The following is a 21,714-nucleotide window of genomic DNA, read 5'->3' on the forward strand; positions in this document are numbered from 1 at the left end:
TCCAGAACCAAGACCGGAGCTGACTGGAGTCTGAGGAGCAAGACAATGTGGGCAGCTTTAAAAAGAGCCCTGCCCGGAGAGTCAGTCACTGCGCCGCTGGCTGCCTGGAAACAGTTAGTGACAGACGGCACCTGGCTAATGGCTCACCAAGACAGGGAAGGAGCAGAGAGAGGGGCAAGAGCAGGGTGTGGGGTGAGGTGAAATAAGCTGCCTGAGGGGAAAGGCACGGGCAGCCCCTTCCCCAGCACACACAGAGCAAGGAGACACACATGCTCGGATCAGAGAAACACACAGGTGCAGACAAGGTGACAGACAGAAACATACACCCCCTTGGGAACTCAGACACACACACGGAGTGATACAGACCTACAAACACACGCAGTGACGTGTACACAGACACGCGCGGTAATATGAACACACATGCACACACAGAGACACATGCACGTGGAGAAACTATGGCAGACTCTTCCCAAATATAGCATCTCTCACCATAAGCCCACGGCACCCAGCGCCCCAAGCCCTGAGAGCAGTGACCATAGCCGGGCTGGGGAGAGACCACAACAGAGACTCTCCGCTCAGGGCCCCAAGCACCAGGGAGCACAAGGAGAGAGATTCGGCCTCAGATCATCACTCATAAGCCAATGCTGGGAAAAGCTGTGCCCGGCCGGGAGGAGAGAGATGGCACGCACTGCAATTCTGTTGTGTGACAAATGCCAAGGGTTTGGACGGAGAAGAACATGAGCTCCAGTCATCCCCATCTGTTGGGGCGGGGCCAGGAGTCTAAGAGGCTGGTACATTTTGGATGCATGGTTTAATGGTGGTTTGGTTGTTCCTAGCCAGGCAGCCCAGGGATTCCACAGAGCTGATCAGCTCCCAGGGGAGCGGGATCTAGGGCCTCACTGACCTTACCAAGCTCCCCACAGTTTTCTGCTGCTGGAAGCAAAGCGGCTTCTTGCTGAGTCACTGAAAACTTTGGCTTTCGAGTGCTTGGAAATTAAGACCCACATTTCCAAAAGCAGCCCCTGATTTCGGGTGCCTGGGTCTCAGTCCTGTGGCTTTTGTGACTCTCTGATCCTGGGGCCAGGGGTTGATTCAGACCCTGGCAGAAGTTAGACTAGCCACAGGGCTAATCTAACTTGCACTGGCTACAAATTAACACTCCAGCCATGCCCCTCCCACAGCCCTGCCCTGGACACACCCTCCAATGCGGGCTGCAAAGGGAGGTGTGAACACTGGCTCTGCACTGCCGCGGCTGTCCCCAACTGGCCAGGTGAGCCAGCTCTAAGGCCCCTTGGTGCCACGAGCTGCAGTGGGTGCCAGGAACTGGTGCCTAAATATAGATTAACTTTTGCCACCCAGGTTTGAAAATGTTGGCATAAACCAGCAGCACTGGATCACCTCAATAGCTCAGTTAGAAACTGCTTTACTTCTCTCAGTGGAGAGCTTTAAGGTCCCTGGTTGATTCAGAGGCTGAGGAACTGTTATGCTCCCTGGGAATGGAAGAGGCAGCCTGACAGCTCCCACAATTCAGCCTTCCCTGCATCCATTTTATATGCTTACACTTTAAGCGCTGCCTCAGCAACCTGGCTGACATATAAATCTGTCACCGACAGCTCTGTTGACACTGATCCACCCTGAACGCTGAGCCCATTGATTCACACTTGGGCCAGATCCTCAGCTGGGGTAAATCATTCTAGCTGTGTTGAAGTCAATGGAATGACACTGATTTATACCAGGAGGGGTTATGGCCCATTGTACTCAGCTGTCTGAGTGATCCTAAGCAGGTGGGACCTGGGGGGGTGAGGCCTGGAAATTGTTCTAATGGCTGAAATGTTTCTCTTCTTTTCAAAATGTTGGAAAGGGTCCTGAATGACAGCTCATCAGTTCTCAGCTACATACTGGAGAGCTGGAAACTCTACAGAAAAGCTTTTCTGCCCTAAATTAATCACCAAAAAATGTGTATCAATAGCTCATACCTGTTGACAATTAAGGGGGGTGTCAAAAAATGCTGATATGGATGACATGCCCATTAACTTGGAGTCACAACTGTGCTTTCATAGTACACACTCGCGCACGCACACACACGTATCCATTCTCCAAGTGAAGGCCATAGCGGTGGCTCTCTGCAAAGCTAACATAAAGCTAACATGCTCACTTTGCTTCGAGAAATGAAATGCTGCAAATGACGCCTTCTCCCATGCTGTGGAGGGACGTTTCTGTATTTGTCAGTTGCCCTTACTCAGAGGTCTAGGGGAGCACCCCTGTTCTGGCCAGCGCCTCACCACCCACCCTGGAAGGCCCCAGAGACTTAGACATTACAGCCAGGAACAAACAAGAAAATCCCACATGGCTGGAGACATGGGGGAAATGGTCATTATGAATTAGTGCCCTTTGATCTTATGGCCACTCTGGTGCGGCAACATGTTACATCCCTTTGGCACTGGTGTAAACGAGAACACATGGTGCAGGGCAGTTGGCAGTCAGGTCCTCAGGGGCCCATTCACCATTTCCCAATGGCCCCAGGTTGGTGCAAGGGGGTCTGCCGTGCTGAAAGGCATTCATGGCTGCCATCTTGAATCCAAAGCCAATCACAGACCTCGTTAGAGGCAATGTGTGCCAAGCACTCTATTCCAGGCTTCATGGAAACAGCAATCAGGCCTCTTCATGAGCAAAGCCAGTTGCAGAGAGCGCAGGCTCCTGCCCAAGGCCCAGGCTGCACGGCTGGTCAGAGCTGAGCTATGGGCTGTCTGCACAGGCGGGGGCTGTGGTCCAGCTGCAGGCCGGGAGTGTTGGAGCCGGGAAGCCAGCAGAAGCAGTTGTGAGAGGGACCCTGAGAGGAAGCAGAAACAGGGCTTCTTGGGCACAGAACTGGCTGGAGGGGCAGGCATGGGGATTTCTAAGCAAGGAAACTGCTGATGTTTGCTCCTCCTGTGTTCACGGAAACAGGAGTTTGTACGGCCTTGGTAAATAAACCAGATTATACCAAAAAAATTCAGAGGTGACTTGTAGCATCAATTTCTCCTCTCAACAGAAACAACCAGGCTAGGACTAGAATTTGGGCTAAGGGCTTGGGCCAAAGCAGAAAAACAGAGTCACAGAGCAGACATACGGCTCCCCCCTGGGAATTTCCCCAGTGCAGGGAGCTCCTAAACATGGGGCAGAGCCAGCTCTGCCGACAGCAGCCCTAGGTGCAGGGGCTTTGCTGGGGCAGGATGGGGGAGCGAGCCAAGGAAAGGAGATTGGTGTGGCAGTGGCTGAGTGGACCTATGCCCTGATGATTCTGTGCCCATGCGCAGCTTCATAGGAGCCACTGAGGCAGGGATGCAATTTAAGACTGCTCTTGGGACTACCCCAGCCTGTACCAGGGATGCACTGGCCCTGAGACCCCTGAATAGGGCAAACACATACTGCTGCCCCACATCCCAGTGCTGGCACGTGAACGAATCTGCCACTGAGATTTTGACCCCAAGAGATTAAGGAACCAAAACAATGGGGGAAAGTGAACCAGAGAGCTCTGAAGATGGCAGGACGGGTGTGCTCAGGCAGGCAGTACACACCGTTCTCCAGCACCGGGGAATAGATTAATTTTCTGATATTAATGACAATCAGTTCCATTTACTTCACATTTTGGGGCTCTAGGTGTTCCAGCCAGGCTCTACTCTGTGCAGATGTAAATGGACAGCTAAGAGATGACGGGCCGGTACGTTTGCACTCAGGGATATGCAGTGCAGTACCTGGGTATTCAAGGAGCAACGACACTCATTGCTGGGTCCGGTCAATGGCTTCCTCTGTGCAGCCAGCAACAGTGCCATGGCAAAGGATTCGTAAACCACTGGTCAGGCACCCACAGAACTGAGAGACTGGCCCAAAAACTAAGCCACTCGGGTTCTTTTGCCTTTGACGCTTTCAGGGTCGTGTTTTCCAGCTTGCAGTAGAAGCCAGGCCCTTCAAAGGCGGGGAAGTCCCTAATTCCCATTGAATTCGGGGGCAGCAAGGCCCCTTAATACCTCTGAGGCTCTGGACCTAGGTGCTCTGAAAATCATACCCGGCGCCTGTCTGCATCTGTAGACACCTGAACACCTGTCCCAGCGAGTTTACAAATGGACCAGGCTGGACAGACGCTCTCCCATTGCACAGCTGAGGTCCAGAGAGATGCTGTGACTTGGCAAAGGTCACAGGGAGCCCCTGGCAGAGTAAGGAAGTGAACCTCACCCTCGAGGGTCTGTAACCACCAGACTAGCCTCCTCATTAGCACAGCGGCCCTTTGCAACAAAAGATTTACTAGGCTAAAGAGTCTGCCCTGTTCTCTCTGCATCCTTGATTCCTAGGCCCTGCCCAGCAGCAGGAGTGGGGTGGGCGGGCCCAGTTGCAGCTCTTGGCAGCTGTGGCTAACCACCCCTTTGGACCCTGCTTTCTGTCCTCCCATGCCAGCAGTCACAGTTTATCCCCTAGCCAGCCGAAGGCCCCCCTCAGATAGGCTAATTCATTCCCCATTCAAATTAAGTGAACAGCTTTTAAATTTAAACAGAATTAAAAAGCCAACTGGAACCTTAATGGGAACATTAGATTAGCTGAGCCGGGAGCAGAGTGGGGAGGAAAGTCAGTTGGAGTTATTGCTGAGTGATTTCCAAAGAGGCCCATGTGGAATAGAGCCGGAGCGGAGCGGCTGACCCCAGGAGGGGTAATCAATCTGACAGGCTAGGCATACTATGCAAAAAGCAATTACTGAGCCCATCTCCGCCATGGGCACAGCTGAGCAGCTACCCAAGCCGCTGATTACGGCAAATTATTGCACCCACTGATGGCCATGACAGCTTCTGGGAAGCCGGGGCTCAAATTCTGGTGAAGGGCAGCTTGAAAAGGCTTAGAGAGCTTGGGGGCCCAGACCGGGGATGGGAGTGTAGTGTGCTCCCTAGAAGAGGGGCGAGCCTTCTGGGAAGCCAGCCTAAAAAAGGCATGATGGATGGAAGATATTTGTACAGTGCGTGGAAAATGTCTAGTACTATTAAAGTGCTAAAGGGTATGGTCATCAATGATCTATATTACAAACGTGCACAAATCCCAGATATGCACTCTTGTGATACAATACAGAAGGCAAAGCTGTTAATACTCCACTGCCCAAGTACCCTCTACAGGAAAGCGACTGGAGGACCCAGTTTCCCACCCAGCTGCCTGCACTGTTCTAGATAGTGACCGTTAATTTACGAGCCAGAGTCAAATGGAAACATTACCACCCACAGATCAGCCCTGCCCCCAGCCAACATGCCATTATTCCTCACTCCTCTTTATCTGCTCCCCCGTCTAGCAGTGCATGCCCCTATTTCTGGGCACATGGCCACTTACACAGTGCAAACACCACCTCAAATGCCACTTCAAATGTCAAACTTGCCTTTGCGGATCCATGCTCCAGCTTCATCTCTGCAGCGCAGGGCTTGGCTGTCGGAGACTCAAACCGCCAGGGTTCGCCTTCCGATGAGGAAACAAGCCTGAGAGCGAGACAGCGTGTCCTGCTGGAGGATGCAGTTGGGTGCCAACGGAGTCCACACACACCTCAGCATCCCATTGATCTCTCTTTGTTCCACTCCCTCCCCCCAGCCTGCCTCTGCACAGCCCTGCAATTGCATACACACTCTGAAGGGGGGTCAGGGGGGGCGAAACAGCCTAATTTCCTGATGATTATGATGTTACCTAGCAACAACCAATCAGGGGCTGGGCTTTTCGCCAGCAGTATTTCATGCAAATAGTTTGGAGAAATTGCAGGGTCGTCCAGGCTGCTTAGCCTCCTCTCAGGGGACACATTAGATGCTCAGATAAGCCCTGGCAGGCACATGGAGCCACGGGGCCCATGCCTCCCAAAACAGCCTGCGCTCCCCCACACAAAGGCTTCCTAGCCAGGCCTGGCACAAGCCTGACCTGCATCACAGTACTGAGGCTGCAGGAGACCCCTTACATCACCCAGCCCTTTCCCCAGGACCAGTGCCCACCATGCTGCCTCAAGCATGCCCAAACTAGCCACCCATGCAGGGGAATTCCCTGCTCAAGGCTCCTGTTGCTGCCACAGACTCAAATGCCAGCGTGAGCAGGTCACACAGATGCCATCTCAGCGGAGCTCTCCTCACCTCACCCCTCCCACAGGCTCAGCCCCGCTCACCGCTCACTGGCCTGGGCCCCACTTGCCCCCTCTCAGCGGCCTGCTTTGCAGACCCTGTTCATTGCGTTTGAGGTCTCCAGCGGGAAACAATGGGCCGGATTCTGCCCTCAGCACCTCCAGCGTCTGAGGCACAACATAGCCTGTTCTATGTTTACACGCTGATCCTCTATGCGGGGGCATCCTTGCTCTAGAGTTGGCACCTGTGTTTTGCCTTCTCTTCAGGGCCGGTGTCCCCGTCTGCTCAGACTGCCTGGCATGACGACAATAACGCAGCATGCAAATCACTGTATGCACAATGCACTGTATGCCTTCTGAACCACAACGCCTCTTCCCCTGGGAGCTGGGTCAGGATCATTATCCCAACTTTACAGGTGGGGGAACTGAGGCCCAGAGAGGTTTGGCAACTTCCTAGGAAGCCCAGGACCAAACTGGGAATGGATCCCGCATTCCCAACTCCAAGTCCTGTGCTCACTATGAACCTCAGGATCATTGCTCACTAGAAGATACTGTCTCCCTTTGACAGTACAATACAGTGGCCCCGTCAGCCCCAGACTCCTCCAGCAACGCCCATTGGACACGGAATACAGGGCACACATCCCATCCAGAGCCAGTAACAAGAGTCTGCTCTGAGGGCCGCGAAAGCAATGGAGCCGAGTGTTCCCGGAGGGGTTATGGGGGGGCCAGGCTGGAGGAGAGAAGGAAGGAACACAATTGAAATATGAACCCAGTCCCATCTCCCCAGCATCTCCATTTATTCTGCATAATTGCTTCATTTCCATGGCCAGCATGGCTGTGAATGAATTTCATTACCCAGCGTCTGCGATCCCATATTGATCACCAGGCTCCATCGATTCCTATCTCACTAATTAGCATATAAATTAGCCATTTGGGGAAGGCATTAGGAACAATTAAATTTCCTTTTCAATCTGGTTTCAGGAGGGTAAATGAGAATGGATGTGTCCGGCAGCCCCAGCCGCTGGGCTCACCCCATGGACCTGCAGAGCTCCGGGGTGGTCCGGGTCCCACTGTTTCTCATGGGACTAATTCTCTTATTGGTTGCACCAGCACTTGGCTCAGCTGCCCTCTGCTCAGGCTCCTGCAAAGATCCAGCTCAGCATGAGCATGCTCAGAAGTTTGGCACAGGGTCGCACAGCCATTCCCCTACAGAGGTAACATCCCACTGCAGGGATCGAACCTGTCATCTCTGGATCTTAAACTCAGAGTCTCTTCTGCCTTGAGCTAAAAAACCCAGCTCTGTCAGCTGAGGCTCAACAACCTCACTCTGTGGCTCCGCCACCACTAGAGGGGGACAGCGCGCCACATGGAGTGGGTGCGAGATTATCTGACTATATTGAACCATCTCACTTGCATTGGTGTTGGTAGCTATCTACAGGGCTCGTTCCTTCTCTGCAGCCCCTCTTCACAACCCGGCTGCTCTCCGCAGCTCTGCCACAGAGACAGCCTTAAGCAGTGCTGTCCCTTAATTGCCAAGGCTCTGCAGAGCTGGGGGATCACTGAGGAGATGACTTGCCACAGCCCCGCCCAGGGACCCGGCCTAGGATAACAGGACATAGGGGGTGGGAGGGTCAGTTACGTTGGCCGCAGTCCTTCGTTTCTGCTGTGCTCAGAATGTCCTACCCTTGGATTTTCAGACAAGAGATTTTCCCCAAAATTATAAACAAAACCCCAAAACCCCAAACTACCAGCTGGTAAGAAAATAGATGGGGGAAGAGGAGGAGTCCATGAAAATGTCACCTACATTTTTCTCTGCTTTTATGTTATTTTGTTTGCAGGAGCGTTTGTCAAAAGCTAGAAAACTCTTGGATTGAACAAACGAGAGGAAAACGTTGATAAAATCCCTTCCCCAGCCATTGCCCAACCAGCTCCAGCTGCCTCTCTGCAGATCAATTAATTGTGGCAAATTGCTGGCACTACTGTGATGGGTCTTGCGCTTTCTATTCTTGGGTGGGGGTTCAGGGCACCATTTCTTGCCCCTGAATTGGGCTATTAACTGCCCCACTAGTGTCCTAGAGAAGGGGAATGGAGAAGGAGGGACCCGGGCCCACCCTCTACTCTGGGTCCCAGCCCAGAGGCCCTAGGAATAGCGGTAAACCACTAGAACTAGCAGTTCCTTCCCCTGGGCTACTTCCCTCTCCTGCCCTTCAGCTTGTAGGGCTTCCTGCCCTCCCCCGGCACAAACCAGGTGTCCCTTTACCTAGGGTCTTGGTCTTCTTAGCCCACCACAACACTTCTCCAAACTCTCTTCCTTCATAGGATATCAGGGTTGGAAGGGACCTCAAGAGGTTCAACTAGGTTGAACCTAGTCCAACCCCCTGCTCAAAGCAGGACCAATCCCCAATTTTTGCCACAGATCCCTAAATGGCCCCCTCAAGGATTTAACTCACAACCCTGGGTTTAGCAGGCCAATGCTCAAACCACTAAGCTACCCTGCTTCCCTCCAAACTGTTCTCTACTCCAACACCAATCCACTCTGCTTCAACTCCTACAAACTGCTCTCTGCTCCAACACCAATCCACTCTGAATCATAGAATCATAGAATCGTAGAATATCAGGGTTAGAAAGGACCTCAGGAGGTCATCTAGTCCAACCCCCTGCTCAAAGCAGGACCAATCCCCAACTAAATCATCCCAGCCAGGGCTTTGTCAAGCCTGACCTTAAAAATATCTAAGGAAGGAGATTCCACCACCTCCCTAGGTAACGCATTCCAGTGTTTCACTACCCTCCTAGTGAAAAAGTTTTTCCTAATATCCAACCTAAACCTCCCCCACTGCAACTTGAGACCATTACTCCTTGTTCTGTCATCAGCTACCACTGAGAACAGTCTAGATCCATCCTCTTTGGAACCCCCTTTCAGGTAGTTAAAAGCAGCTATCAAATCCCCCCTTATTCTTCTCTTCTGCAGACTAAACAATCCCAGTTTCCTCAGCCTCTCCTCATAAGTCATATGTTCCAGTCCCCTAATCATTTTTGTTGCCCTCCACTAGACTCCTTCCAATTTTTCCACATCCTTCGTGTAGTGTGGGGCCCAAAACTGGACACAGTACTCCAGATGAGGCCTCACCAATGTCGAATAGAGGGGAACGATCACGTCCCTCAATCTGCTGGCTATGCCCCTACTTATACATCCCAAAATGCCCTTGGCCTTCTTGGCAACAAGGGCACACTGTTGACTCATATTCAGCTTCTCGTCCACTGTCACCCCTAGGTCCTTTTCTGCAGAACTGCTGCCGAGCCATTCGGTCCCTAGTCTGTAGTGATGCATGGGATTCTTCCATCCTAAGTGCAGGACTCTGCACTTGTCCTTGTTGAACCTCATCAGATTTCTTTTGGCCCAATCCTCTAATTTGTCTAGGGCCCTCTGTATCCTATACCTACCCTCCAGCGTATCTACCTCTCCTCCCAGTTTAGAGTCATCTGCAAACTTGCTGAGGGTGCAATCCACACCATCCTCCAGATCATTAATGAAGATATTGAACAAAACTGGCCCCAGGACCGACCCTTGGGGCACTCCACTTGATACCGGCTGCCAACTAGACATGGAGCCATTGATCACTACCCGTTGAGCCCAACAATCTAGCCTACTTTCTATCCACCTTATAGTCCATTCATCCAGCCCATACTTCTTTAACTTGCTGGCAAGAATACTGTGGGAGACCGTGTCAAAAGCTTTGCTAAAGTCAAGGAACAACATGTCCACTGCTTTCCCCTCATCCACAGAGCCAATTATCTCATCATAGAAGGCAATTAGATAAGTCAGGCATTATGAATCCTTGGTGAATCCATGCTGACTGTTCCTGATCACTTTCCTCTCCTCTAAGTGCTTAGAATTGATTCCTTGAGGACCTGCTCCATGATTTTTTCAGGGACTGAGGTGAGGCTGACTGGCCTGTAATTCCCCGGATCCTCCTTCTTCCCCTTTTTAAAGTTGGGCACTACATTAGCCTTTTTCCCATCATCCGGGACCTCCCCCGATCGCCATGAGTTTTCAAAGATAATGGCCAATGGCTCTGCAATCACATCTGCCAACTCCTTTAGCACTCTCGGATGCAGAGCATCTGGCTCCATGGACTTGTGCTCGTCTAGCTTTTCTAAATAGTCCCAAACCACTTCTTTCTCCACAGAGGGCTGGTCACCTCCTCCCCATGCTGTGCTGCCCAGTGCAGTAGTCTGGGAGCTGAACTTGTTCGTGAAGACCAAGGCAAAAAAAGCATTGAGTACATTAGCTTTTTCCACATCCTCTGTCACTAGGTTGCCTCCCTCATTCAGTCAGGGGCCCACACTTTCCTTGACTTTCTTCTTGTTGCTAACAAGGCTGAAGAAACCCTTCTTGTTACTCTTAACATCTCTTCCTAGCTGCACCTCCAGGTGTGATTTGGCCTTCCCGGTTTCACTCCTGCATGCCCGAGCAATATTTTTATACTCCTCCCTGGTCATTTGTCCAATCTTCCACTTCTTATAAGCTTCTTTTTTGTGTTTAAGATCAGCAAGGATTTCACTGTTAAGCCAAGCTGGTCGCCTGCCATATTTACTATTCTTTCTACACATCGGGATGGTTTGTCCCTGTAACCTCAATAAGGATTCTTTAAAATACAGCCAGCTCTCCTGAACTCCTTTCCCCCTCATGTTATTCTCCTGCCCATCAGTTCCCTGAGGGAGTCAAACTCTGCTTCAACTCCTCCTCTTGTCTGACTGAAGCAGGGGTTTTTTATCATGTGACTGGCTTCAGGTGCTTTAATTGGCTTCAGGTTCTTTAATTAATTTATAGTAAACTTTCTTCCCTCTCCAGGAAAGAAGGCTCCCTTCTGGCCCTCTCCTGCTGCCCTCTGGCCTGGGCTTTCCTTGCTTTTTGCCCCTGCTTTAGTCCCATCCCCACCCCCCGCGACCGGGCCAGACGCTTTTTCTTCGTTTTGTTTTTTTTTTGCTGTTCCTTTTTCTTTGCTGCCATTCGAGCGCTGGTCGGCTGCCAGCTTGCCTGCCAGCCCCCCCACGCCTGCCCTTGGATGCTGCTATTACTTCAGCTGCAGCCCCCCGAGGAGGGGGGAGGACTGCCGACCCTCTCCCCGTAGGAGGGGAGTGGACGCCCCCAGACCCAACCGTTTTGCTGTTTGTTTGTGGACCCGCAATTAATCGTTTTTTTATCTTTGCTTGGCATTTTTGGAATGCTCCACAAAGACCGGGAGAGAAGACAGCTGACAGAGACATCGCCCGGGGAAGCTACAAATCATCGTGGAGGGGGCCGTAAGACTGAGTAACTTTTGAACTGTACTCTCGTGTGGGGGGAATTTGACTGCATCTTAACTGCGTTTGTAGGGGCACAGGGGGTGTGGCACGAAGCTGCCCCCCGATCCATCGGTGCCCCCCCACACACTACTACAACCATCACGGCCCCCCACCCGCCATCCATCCCTGCTGGCAACCTGCCATCTGCCTCTAGCCTCAGCTGCTTGCTTTGAATTCCATCATCCGGACCAGACACAACAGCCGACCAAACGAGATTCTTTGGATAAACGCGCGTGGGTCCGCGTTCCCCCCCCCACCCCCGGACGGCCCACCCCACAGTTTGCCCCTACTACCTGACCCCAACTCCTGTTTCATTCCCCTGTCCAATCCGACCCATTTGGCCACCCCCTGCCTACAGCCCAACAGGGAGAAGTGGTTAATCTGCTTCCCTCTCCCCCCTCCTCCTTCTGGTGTCTCCCTGTCTCTCCCTGCTCTAACAACCTCAGTTGCCCCTCCCCCACCTACCCCCCTGCCCAGCCCCCAAGCCTCCCCCCCCACCACTGATGCCAAAACACCTGCCACCGCCCCCGCTGGGTTATCGGCAGCTGGAGGCACCGGGGCGACTATTGCCGCTGCTACGCCCACCGCTCCCCCAGATTCTAGGAAAGCCCCCCCCGGTTAGCTGGAAAGGCCAGGGTGCGAAGAAGGGGAAGGGCCCCACCACAACCACCAAGCCCTCCATGGCAGAGGCTGCCCCCACTGCTGTGGCCTCGTCCTCGACCATGGCGTCCCTCCCCGCTGTTCCCTCCACCAGCTCTGCGAGCGCCCCTCCCCCGGCCCCCAGGGCGTATGCCCGGGCGGTGGCAGCCCCCCCCCCCCCCCCGTCTGCCGCCTCTTCATCTCGCCCACCCACCACCTCCGCTACCATCAATAGCGGCCGAGGCCCCTTCCCCACCATGACCAGGAAGCACGGTGTCCAATGCCTCCTGGTGCCCGCCTCGCCCCACGTGGAGACCTATGTGCAGGCATTGGCGAGGGTGGTAGGACCCACGGCCATTGTGGCGGCCTCCAAAATGTATGGGAAGGTCGTCTTTTTCTTAGCATCGGAGGCTGCTGCCCAGGAGGCGGTGGAGAAGGGCCTGGCGGTTGGGGGGGTATTTGTCCCCCTGGAGCCGCTAGAAGACCTGGGCATCCGCCTAGTCCTGACCTCCGTCCCTTCTTTTCTACCCAATGCCTCCCTGTTACCCGCTCTCTCCACCCGGGGGAAACCCGTTTCCGTCATCAGCCCTCTCCTGTTGGGCTGCAAGGACCCCACCCTCTGTCACGTCCTTTTGTTCCGCCGGCAAGTGCAGCTTTTACCGCCGCCGGTGGCACGTGACGGAGAGGCACTTGAGGGGTCCTTCCTAGTCCCCTACCAGGGAGCCAGCTATCGGGTCTTTTACTCAACGGGAGAGGCCCGGTGCTACCTCTGCCGATCAGCGGGGCATGTCCGAAGAGACTGCCCCTTGGCCCAGCAGGGAGGGGCACCCGAGACCCCCAAGACCCGGAAGGACATCGGCTCCATCGTTGCCGATGCCCCTGGCCGCCCGAGATCTGAAACCACCTCTCCTCCTGCTCAATCCACCGCTGCTCCTGCCCGGGCCCAAGAGACATCTCCCCTACAACGCCCAGACGAGCGAGGGAGCCCCGCCCTTGCTGTTAACAATCCAGCAGAGCCTATGGAGGAGGGTGCAGCAAAGATATTACCGGGCATAGGAGAGGGCCCGCCCCAAGGAGAACCGCCCCCCCCATGTTGCCTCACCGTTACCCCCCCGAGCCTCTGAACTATCGGCTCTGTCCCCCAACACGACCCCTGCTAACCAGCCCCCAGACGATGCTATGGAGGGCTGGACCCTAGTCCAGGGAAAGCGAGGCAAGCGGAAGGCTTGAGCTCCGCTGCACCCGTCCGATGCGGAGGCCCCCCCAGAAGACCAGGAAAGGGGGCACTGACACTGAGCCTTCCGCTATGCCCACGAGTGAGATCCATCCACCGGTGTCGGGAGGGGAAGACAAAATAGCACTGGAAGGTAGAATCTCCCCTCCATGGGAGACCCTCCCCTCCGAGACCCCTGAGGAAGTCCCTTCTGCCCAAATATCACCCGAACCCCCCATGAACCCCGAAGCGACCGTCGTAGCGGGCGCCAGAGGGGAGCCCCCCGGGGTGGCAGAAGACAACCTCTCCTCCATGTATGAGGAGATCGAGGCCCTAGGTTTGACCCCGGTCACCCAGGGAGAGAATGAGCTACTGCCGGCTGGCCTCGACCTGGGCAACCTTACCCCAGTCCCCCTTTCCCCATGCTCCCTCCCCCTAACCGCCTTCCCGGGCGAGCACCCTGCAGAAGGTGGTCCACCACCTGAGGCCATGGCTGCCAAATCCACCACAGAGCCTGCGCCTAGCATCACTGGGAGCCCCCTCCCCACCCCCTTAACCCTCGAATCTGTTCGGGAGGCACCACCTCTCAGCTGCTTGCCTCCCGAAGCCCAGAGCCTTGCCTCTGCCCACGCCCCCACCCCCACCCCTGTCCCTGCCCAATCCACCTCCTCCTGCAATGCTATTGCCGCCCCTGGGGTTATTTCTTTCCCTTTTTTTGCGGAGCCCCCACAAGGAGCAGCCTTTGCATTTTCCTGCCGTGACCCATTAGGAGCTGCAATTTTCCCTCCGCCATCCTCTTCTACCCCAAGGCTTGAGACGGACCTAATAACTTTAGCCTGTCAGACGCCCCGTCAGTGGTCTGCACCCTGCCTGCCTGCCTCAGTGGACCACGAGGCTGCACCAAGAGCCCCACCAGGGAACACCCCGGAAATCGTAACCCCACCCCCCCATGAGCTGCGAAAAGCGTTGCGACAGTTTTTAGAAGACATCCGTGGCTCCCGCAACAGGGTACAGCTAGCTCTCCAGCTATGGGGGGACTTTGATCAAATCCTCCAGGCCACAGGGGCCCTTATAAAGGAGGGTAAAGGGAAAGGAAGGCACGGTGCCGCGGCCTACGGGCGGGCCCGCAGCTTCCGTGATGATTTACTCACTTATGGGATGGGTCACGGATTGTTGCGTGACCCACCGGGAGCTGCAAACACCCCCGCCAACAAGGAACCCCCACCCCCCCAGCCCTCCGCATGACGCCCCTCATTATTGCAACTTTGAACACCAGGGGCTGTAGGATGGCTCTCCGCAGGTCTCAGGTGCTCTCTTACCTTCGGGAGGGGGGGTACTCTGTGGTTTTCCTGCAGGAGACCCATACAGATCTGACCGCCGAGGACAGCTGGCGGCTGGAGTAGGGGGACGGGGTCTACTTCAGCCACTTCACGATCCGACAAGCTGGAGTGGTGACCCTGTTCTCCCCCAACCTATGGCCCGAGGTGCTAGGGGTCACTGAGGCCGTGCCGGGCCACCTGCTGCATCTCCGAGTCTGTATGGAGGGGCTCGTGGTCAACCTCGTTAACATCTATGCCCCGACAACGAGCCCGAAGCGGCCGCAATTCTATCAGTGGGTGTCCGACTTCCTCAGCACCCTAGATTCTCACGAGTGCTTAGTCCTGGGTGGGGACTTTAACACCACCCTCAAGGAACAGGACCACTCAGGGGCCGAGCTGAGCCCGGCCGCTGCGAACATTCTTCGAGAAATAGTTGAACATCACTCCCTAGTAGATGTCTGGCATGACCACCACCCAGATGACATTTCCACGTTCACCTTTGTCCGGGAGGAGGCCCATTGGTCACACCACTCTCGGTTGGACCGTATTTATTTATCCTGTTTCCATCTTTCACAGGCCCACTCCTCCAGCATTCGGCTGGCCCCATTTTCCGACCATCATCTAGCCACCATAACGGCCTCCCTCCGTGCAGAGAGGCCGGGGCCGGCCTATTGGCACTTTAACCTGTTGGAGGATGAGGGCTTCGTGACGTCCTTCCAGGAATTTTGGCTGGCCTGGCGAGAGCAGCGGCTTGCCTTTCCCTTGGCGCGGCGATGTGGGATCTAGGGAAGGTGCACGCCAAGCTCTTCTGCCGTGACTACACCCGGGGCACCAGCCGACGGAGAAATGCAGCGATAGAGCAGTTGGAACGGGAGGTCTTGGAGATGGAGAGGCATCTGGCCGCCAGCCCCGAGGACCCGTTCCTCTGCGGAGCGTGCCGGGAGAAGTGGGAGGAGCTCCGGGCCCTCGAGGACCATTGGGCCCGAGGTGCCTTTGTTCGATCCCGCATCCGCCTCCTTCGGGAGATGGATCGCAGCTCCCGTTTCTTCTATGCCCTGGAGAAAACGAGGGGGGCCAAGAAACACGTCACCTGCCTTCTAGCAGAAGATGGCGCCCCTCTCAGGGACCAGTGGAGATGTGTGGGAGGGCCCGTGATTTCTACACAAGCCTTTTCTCCCCGGACCTGACCGATCCTGGCGCTTGCAGGGTGCTCTGGGAGGAATTCCCCACGGTCAGCGTGGGCGACTGAGACCGACTAGAGCTGCCTCTCACCCTGGCCGAGTTCTCGGAAGCCCTCCGTCCCGTGCCCACCAATAAATCTCCGGGCATGGACGGGCTGACCGTGGAGTTCTACCTCCTGTTTGCAGGGGGAGGTCCTCCCTCTTTCGTGCAGGCAAGCGGTACTCGCCTTGTTGCCGAAGAAGGGGGACCTCCGTGATTTACGAAATTGGCGTCCCGTCTCGCTCCTTAGTATGGATTACAAAATCGTAGCGAAAGCAATCTCACTGCCGCTAGGGTCCGTGATGGCGGACGTGATCCACCCAGACCAGACCTATACTGTCCCAGGTCGCAGCATTTTTGACAACCTATTTCTAGTCCGAGATCTTTTGGAACTCGGGCGTAGAGACGGTCTGTCATTCGCCCTCCTGTCTCTTGATCAGGAGAAGGCGTTCGATAGAGTGGACCATGGGTACCTCCTGGGCTCTCTGCGGGCATTTGGATTTGGACCTCAGTTTGTGAGTTTTCTCCAGGTGCTGTATGCTTCCGCGGAGTGTCTGGTTAGGCTCAACTGGACCCTGACCGAACCGGTCAGCTTCGGGCAAGGAGTAAGGCAGGGGTGCCCCCTCTCGGGCCAGCTGTACGCTCTGGCAATCGAGCCCTTCCTCTGTCTCCTCCACAGGAGGTTGACGGGGTTGGTGCTGCGGGAGCCGGAGCTGCGGCTGGTCCTGTCGGCGTACGCCGATTACGTACTACTCGTGGTCCAGGACCCGGGCGACTTGGCGCAGGTGGAGGCTTGCCAGGCCATCTATTCGGCAGCCTCCTCCGCCTGAGTCAACTGGGTCAAGAGCTCTGGCTTGGTGGTGGGGGACTGGCGGCAGGTGAGCTCCCTCCCACCCACTCTTCAGACCATCCGGTGGAGTGCAGGCCCACTGCTCTACCTAGGCGTTTACCTTTCCGCCACGCACCCTTCCCCTCTGGAGAACTGGCAAAATTTAGAGAGCGGGGTGATAGAGCGGCTCCGGAAATGGACGGGGCTACTCCGATGTCTCTCCCTCCGAGGGAGAGCACTGGTGCTTAACCAACTAGTCCTGTCCATGCTCTGGTACCGGCTCAACACCCTGGTCCCGGCCTCAGGTTTCCTCACCGACCTCCGGACATCGATTCTGGGGTTCTTTTGGTCAGGAATGCACTGGGCCCCTGTTGGGGTTCTTCATCTACCACTGAAGGAAGGAGGACAGGGCCTGAAGTGTCTGCACACTCAGGTCCATGTCTTCTGCCTCCAGGCCCTGTAGAGGCTCCTTTATAGTGCAGGTAGTCCGGCATGGAGCATACTGGCGCACGCCTTCCTGCGCCGCTTCCAAGGGCTCCGATACGACCGGCAGCTCTTTTATCTTTGTCCGAGAGGTTTTCCGCGAGACCTCTCCGGGCTGCCGGTCTTCTACCAGGACCTCCTCCGGACCTGGAAACTGTTTTCAAAGGCCAGGTCCGTGGCAACCACCGTGGGAGCAGATCTCCTCATGGAGCCCCTGCTACACAGCCCCCAGCTCCTTGTGCAGGCAGCGGAGTCCCGCTCGGTGCGCCAGAGTTTGGTCCTGGCGGAAGTCACGAGAGTCGGAGACCTCCTGGACTACGACCGGGGAGACTGGCTGGATCCCGTGATGCTCGCTCGGTGCATGGGGCTCTCCAGACCTCGTACCCCCTGGCGCGTACTTCAGGAGGTGAAGGCCACCTTGACGCCCGCTGCTCGGGCTTATCTCAACAGAGCCCTGCATGAGGGCGCACCCCGCCCACCCTCTACCCCAGGCCCGCCGGACCTTTCAATTGGGCCCCTACCCCGTAGATCCCAACAAACCCCTCACCCTTTCACTGCGAGCCGGCTGCATGAACTGCAGCCGGTCAGCTTCCAAATCGCGCCACGGAAATATTTATACACACTCATGCTTCACACCCTTCATGCCCACACCCTGGTGTGCCGCCCCGATACAAAGTGGCGGGACCTTCTGCCACCTTTGGAGGGTGAGCAACCCCGGTGAGCCAGCCTGTATTCCACCTTGGTCCCGAGGCCCGTCGGGGACATCAGTTGGCGTCTCCTTCACGGAGCTGTGAGCACAGGCGTGTTTTTGAAACGGTTCACCCCCATCCTGGATACTTGCCCTTTTTGCAATGTGAGGGAAACCCTGGTGCACGTATATTTGGAGTGTGCCAGGCTGCAGCCCCTTTTCCGGCTCCTTACAAATATTTTATTATGCTTTTGGCTACACTTTTCCCCTCACCTTTTTATCTACACACTCCCCATCCGTGGCCCCACAAAATCGCGAGATCTCCTGGTTAACCTCCTCCTAGCCCTAGCTAAAACAGCCATTTATAAAATCAGAGAGAGGAGGTTGGCTAATGAAGCGTCCTGCGATTGTAGGGCCGTTTTCCGATCCTCAGTACATTCACGTATCCGGGCGGAATTCCTCTGGGCGCGTCCACCGACTCCCTTGACACCTTCGAGGAGCGGTGGGCGCTGTCCGAGGTTCTCTGCTCGGTGACCCCGTCCGGTTCCCTCCGTCTCACCCTTTGATTGAGGGGAAGAGCGAGAGACCCCAGCCCCAGCCGTTGCTGCTGTGGATACCATCATTACTGTCACCTAGGAGGGGTCCTATCACACGTGGTGTACATCCCATCCCCACCCCCAAACCGCCCACCCCGCAGCCGTGCCCATCTTGTCGGACACTCTCAGGAGAGGAATAATCGGTGACACTGGGGCATGGCACTAGGTAACTCGAGGGGGTGGAAGACCATGAGTGTCGAGGAAGCCCCCCCGCTCTAGGCCACCAGGTAACTCAGGAGGGTGGAAGACCACGAGTGTCGAGGAAGCCCCCCCGCTCTGGGCCCAGGCTAGCCTGAACACTTCTCCCTCCTGAAGGCTGCTGTGTTATACCTTGTGTTTGCTTTTGTTGCATAGTTTTGCTTTATCCTTTTTGGTGATTCCTTGTAAGTGTTACACAAAAAAAATTCTTTTCTGCTTCAAAAAAACAAAAAAAAAACCACTCTCCTGCTGCCCTCTGGCCATGCTGTATCACATAATGCACACTGACCGGAGCTCAGCTGCCAGTTTGATGGGGAGGCCCGGCTATACTTTTTCAGTGTTTCACTACCAGAATGGGAGTCTCCTTCTGCTCAGAAAGGAGGGAGATGCTGCAGGAGCCAGGATTCCCTTGGTCCTCTACCCCTCACTCAGTTGCTCTTATGGGATCTCTCATCAGTCCAGAAGGAGGACATTCCCAGAAGTCCAAAAAGCCAGTTGAGTGAGATCTCTTTCCCAGGCCTGCAGAGTTGAGCAGTGTGGAGAGGCCGCACTCAAACTTTAGCCATCCATGCCCCGTCACCAGCAAACTATCACAAGTTAGACCCAGTGAGGAGCTGATTTGCATCCCAGGCCCCTCTTGTTGCACCAACAGTATTATGTTCATGGCACACAGAGACACTAGACACAAACAGAACACATCCTTGCTGAAAGGCTGCAAGGTACCACCACCTTATTTCTTAAAATCCAGAACCTGAACACACAAGAACCTAAACCAGAGAGAGACAAAGCAGGCTGCTCCCTCAGGTGGTGAGGCACAACTCACCCCACTTGCTCAACATTGGCTCTTTGCAGACTGACTGCTGAAAACCCCAGATTGCATGCTTCCTTGCACATTCCCTAGGATGCAAGCAGGACAAGAAAACTCCTCAAAACTTAAAGTGATAGGTTGTAATTGTAACCCAGTTTTCAATACACTACAGACAGCTTTGCAAATGCCTTTTCTGTGGGTGCAACATAGGCCATTGAGACATCTAAGTACCTGGTTGCACACACAAACTCAGTCAAGTTGCCCGCATCTCCGTAGCATCTGCAGGCCTCATGCTCTTTACCCTGACAACTGCCCTAGGAGATAGGCAAGGGATTGTCCCCATTTTACAGACAGGGACCAAAGGCTCAGGGGAGATGAAGTGACTCACCCAAGGAGTCTGTGGTGGAGCTAGCAATTGAACCCAAGGCCAAGTCCAGCCCCATCTCCACTAGACCATCCCCCTACCCTGCAAGCACACCCATGGGAGCGGTCTCGCTGACCTCAGTCTGAATGTTGGCAGAACAGGGGCCCCAGACATGGCCCTACCCTGAACTGCCTCCACACCAAGAGAAGGCACCTTTCCAAAATCTGGCCCTAATGTAACCAGGAATCCCCATCACAGGCAGCAGAGTGCTGGGCATGTGTAGGCAGAGCATGGGTATAACCAAACCAAGCCCACTGAGGAAACAGCCCCACACCGCCAGCCCTGGCAGCTTCCCCTAGGGTGGCTCACGGGTATTTAGGAACCTCTTTCCCCTTGATTCCAGTGGAAGTTAGGAGCCAAAATGCCTCTGAGGATCCGGATCTGCCCTCCTGAAGGCTTTGTCCAGTCTCGTTTGAAATGGCCCAAGCAACGGGGCTCTCACCTCTCCCCCGGGAGATGGCTCCCAACCTAACACATGTCACTGCCTGGAAAGCCACCCTCAGGTGCAGCCTCGCTGCTGCTTTGCTCCATTCCATCCCATCGCTCTTTCTCTAGGCGCCAACTCCATGGGGTTCCAGCTCAGCACCCACCAGCCACAGCTGTTGGGTGGCACCGCCAAACAGCTGATCAGAGACACTGCCGTTTGGAGGCTCATGGAAAGGCTGGGGGGAGGGTGGAGAGCAGCGAGCAGTGGGCGGGGGCCTCGGGAGGGGGTGTAGCGGGGGCAGGGCCTTGGGGCAGAGGGAGGGTGGAGCACCCCGCAGGGCCTATGGCTCCTTCTGCCATGCTCCCTCTCCCTCGCGGGTGTCTGAGCCCTGCAGCAGTATGCAGGGGTCAGGCTGATCACAGGCGGCTTGGGCAGCTCTGTCCAGGGGACCTGGCCATTCTGCAGAAGCCCCTCCCCACTCCTGAGCTGCCCACCAGCCAGGATATCCTTGCTCTCTGCAGTAGCGAGAGGTGGAGGGGGGCGGGGGGACATGTTTCCTGTTTCTCTCCCAGGCCAGTGATGTGGCAGGGAGCCCCTGGCCAGTGGATTCCCGGCCTGCTCTAAGCAAGGGTGTTCAGGCACAGCTCAGCTTGCTCCTTCCTGGACAGTGGAGAGTTACACCCCATGTCCTGCAAGCCTTGATTGTGGGATGGTAAATAGTCCTTCTGAGGCCTAGGCCACCGGGGAGGGGGGTTACTGGTCCCACAGGACATGAGTCTGCTGCCACCCAAGCCAGGGAGTTTTCAGCTGGGGCAGCGCTTGCTGCGAGATCTGCAGGTCCCCAGCATGTCAGGATGCTGTCAAGTTTGTAGCAGAGCCTCTGTGCTGTGCGGTCGGCTGGGCGAGGGAGCGCCAGCCAGGTGCTGTTCCCCAAGGGGTGCGGGGGCTGTGCCTGGGACACCAATGGCTCCTCTGCCTGACGGAGCTCAGAGTGTCAGGTGGAGTTGTGCTCATCCCACTTGCGTCTTGGCGCCCAGTGACCTTGGCAGGTGCCTCTTTTCAGGGCACTTTATTCACTGCCAGGCGAGCGCTCTTCTGAACGAGGGGAACGAGTGGGATCCGAGGGAGGAAATGGTGCCATTTAATGGCCACTTAATCAAGCTATGTGGCTCTCACCACGATCAGCCAGGGGCCCATCATGCGCCTGGCATTACAGAGAGAACTGCCCAGGGAGGCAGCATGCTCTGCTGGACTGGGAACCAGGAGACTGGCAATGGCTCTGCCATGGGCCTTGGCCAAGTCTCTTCCCTCATCTGTGCCTGTTTCCCCTCCCACCCTCTGTCTATTTACGTACATTGTTAGCTCTGCAGGGCAGGGCCTGTCCCACCTGTGTTTGTACAGCACCTGGCACTGTGGG

General features: G+C 55.5%; 1 protein-coding gene across 6 annotated transcripts in view; it reads right to left on the bottom strand.

Moving 5' to 3' along the window:
• The window catches only part of PHC2 (polyhomeotic homolog 2), a 138,064-nt gene that overhangs the window by 87,530 nt on the left and 28,820 nt on the right, over positions 1-21,714 (bottom strand). For 2 of the 6 annotated variants that reach the window (XM_048825127.2, XM_075121119.1), the window contains exon 2: positions 5,390-5,486. The exons of the other annotated variants lie outside the window; for them this stretch is intronic. The gene's annotated coding sequence lies outside the window, so the exon portion shown is untranslated. The remainder of the gene's footprint in view (positions 1-5,389; positions 5,487-21,714) is intronic. 6 annotated transcript variants of the gene reach the window in all.

This window comes from Caretta caretta, chromosome 18 (genome assembly GCF_965140235.1).
Source record: "Caretta caretta isolate rCarCar2 chromosome 18, rCarCar1.hap1, whole genome shotgun sequence".
NCBI classification, from domain to species: Eukaryota; Metazoa; Chordata; order Testudines; family Cheloniidae; genus Caretta; species Caretta caretta.